Raw genomic sequence first — 3,099 nt, forward strand, 5'->3', positions numbered from 1 at the left:
CCTTCCTCTAAAATACCCACTAACAGCCCCTGGTGTTAAAAGGCTCCCTCAGGAGTACAAACCGTACTCCCCACGCTCTGTTGATGCCTTCTGGGGAGGGACGGGAGCTGCAGCACGCTCCCAAATGTCAGCCTTCCCCAAAGGCACGGCTGTCCTGCCCTCCCTTTTGCCTGAAGGAGAAGTTAAAGAGGAAGCGGCGAGCTCAGCTATAAGGGGGGGCTCTGCCCGCTTTTGCAGAGCCTGCAGGCCAGTGCTGAAATGGCTTCTTTTCTCCTGCACGCTCTCAGGCCTGGGAAGGAGCAGGGGAACCCCTGCAGCAGCCCCACTCGGCCGAGGAGAGAGGGGTGAGATGGAGAGGGGATCTGGGAGACTGGTAGACGGCGGGCTGATGGAAAGGCGTTGGCGGTGGCAGAAGGGAGAGCGCACTGGGGACTTAAAGAAGTGAAGAAAAACAACAGACAGGTCAGGCCACAACACCTCAGTGATTCAGGGACCGCTCTCGTGACTTGGGAGCCCTCGCTGCTGAGACTGCGAACATCACCTCAACTTCCACACAGGCCTATCGAGACTATCAGCTCCTTGCCTCATACCACGTGCACGCCTTGGGCACGGTGCAAAAGGAGTCCAGTCTCAGTTAAGGCTGCCGCGGAGGCCTTCCTGCGCTGCAGACAGCGATGTGATCTCCATGTGCCCGGGCCTTTCCAATCACGATCAGCTCCCTGCACCAGATAGCAGGGTGCCCCCAAATGCACGGCGCTGGCCGCACCCTGAAGTGGAAGCAGCGTAACTGCCCCGGCGCAGTGCTGTGGGCAGGCTGGTTAGCACGGCGGAGAGACAGCGCCGAGGAGTGACAATGCGCTGCCTGCAGCACTGCACGGGGGGCTCCTCTTCTCCTAATGCAGAAGGCAAGGCACGGCAGAGCCCGGCCGAGGGCAGTGCTGCCTGCCACAGTGAGTTTACCGTGTATCCGTGGGCTCAGTTAACTAACTGTTAACTCCTGCTTTGTATAGGTTGCTCCTTATGGGTGTGTCGGCTGCCGGGTAACGGGAGAATAAAAGCCCACCTGCATTAGCAAGCTTGGGTCATTCCAACAAATAGTTGCTGGGTTGCAGGCGTTGTAGGCAGTGCCCTCACAGGAAACTCCCTCGGGGTGCCAGCCCTTGCCAGCCAACTCAGTTCAAGACTGATTTCTGATTGTCCCTCATGACTCTGTTTGTACCCAGGCCCTGCTTGTGTGGAGGTGGCAAAGCCCATTCAACGTCCAGGAGGTGCAAAGAAGGGGCTAGGGGGAAGACTGTGGTCTAATGGTTAGATACAAGCTGATGACTCCAGAGTTTTGGGTGCTATTTCTGGCACTGTGGGGCTGACCATCTTTGCGCTCTTGAGCAAGTCACTTCCCCTGTGCTCGAGTCAGCTTCCCCATGTAGAAAGTCAGATCCCTACAAAGCAAAGTGGTCAGGGAAACGGGAACTGCAGATCCCTGCCTCTCCGAAAAGCAGGGGGGAGAATACCTACTCCTTCCCCCGGCTCGAAGTCAGAGGCGCTGCCTCTGAGCATCCTCTGCCCTTCGGCCGGGCTGCGATGGCTGCCCACTCCTTCAGTTAACTTGAACTGCAATGTAACATGAGTATTATGAAATTATTTACCTTCTCCCAGACCCGATGCTAATGTGTGTAAAGGGTCTGGAAGTCTTTGCGGGAATCAGGTGTAGGAACACCAGGTAATTCCCATGACCGCTATTTGGGATTTAAGCAGTCTTTATTGAGGGAACCAGAAACATCAGAAGAAAAGATCAGTTGATCTTTTGTCCACAGGTAGGCAGTCCCACCTGCCAGGATTCCCAGTCCAGACACCAACGTCCGACTCCCAGAAAACTGCACTGGTCCCCTAATTACCTCCAAATACAGAAAATAAATTGGAGAGCAATTTGCTGCAGTCTGGCATAGCTTTCCTCCAAGGAGGCTTGAACAACAAAACCAAGAGCAATGCAGTACTTCTTCAAAGGGTACAAAGTACTCCTGGATCAAGAAAAAAGACCTCATGAGAGACTATATGTAACAGTGCTATTTTGCAAGTCCTGCCATAACAGGTTTTTGGACTGGCAGAACGACAGCTATACCAGCACTTGATGCAAGCTTGCCTGTCCTCCGATTTTTATACAGGCACAGCTCTGGGCTGCACCTCTCCAGTGATCCCCTGCCAAAGGGTACGGCGGCAATTTGCAAGCGCTCTGCTCCAAATTTGCGTGAAGAAGATCAATTTGCTTTTGATGTGTTCTTGAATGCAGAGGTACAAATTGTGAAAAGCTTCCTGGTATGCCATTTTCTACCTTAATCTAAATGCCCAGGAGCAGGGCTTTCAGATGGAGCGCATGAGGTAGGGCCCAGTAACTATGAAAGGCAAGTCAGCTTGGATCAAGATCAAACATTGTGTGCTGGACACAGTATTCTGGGCAGGCCGTGTCAGCCCTGAAACTGTATTCAGGCTTCACATTGGACAGCCCCTCAATTTGAGACAGCAAAAATGTGGTTGCTAGTACAGGTTTTTAAGCAAGTGTTAAAAAGAGAGGTAAGGGTGTTGAGGAATAACATGAACCACTTGCACCTGTGATTCTCAACCAGGTTCCCATGGCACCCCGGGGTGCCATGAGATTCTCTCAAGGGTGCTACATGGTGCCATGAAATATTAGCACTGCTCAGTGTGTGGACATGATTCACAAGATAAACCTCCTCTGTGAAATCCTATGAAATATGAACTTTTATTTCTACCCAGGAGAACTTTTACCATCTTCTCTCTCATGCTTTGATGAAGGGTGTTTGTGCCCAAAAGCTTGCAATTATTATTATTTGGTTTTTTTTGCAAAAATCTAGTTGGTCTAATAAAAGATATCACCTCTACTACAAGTCCTGATTCCAGATTGCAAATAGGCATTCCTGGTGCTAAAAATGTTCTAACCTGGTGTGGGCTTTCTGAGATCTTTGCAACAGAAGAATTGCTCTAGTATTTTTCTGTAGTCAAAAAAAGAAGCGGAAACTTCAAAACTGGCATTTTCTGAGTCTAAAAGATTGAGAAGCACTGGTTTACACAGTGCAACGCTGC

Source organism: Alligator mississippiensis, chromosome 14 (genome assembly GCF_030867095.1).
Source record: "Alligator mississippiensis isolate rAllMis1 chromosome 14, rAllMis1, whole genome shotgun sequence".
Lineage (NCBI taxonomy): Eukaryota > Metazoa > Chordata > Crocodylia > Alligatoridae > Alligator > Alligator mississippiensis.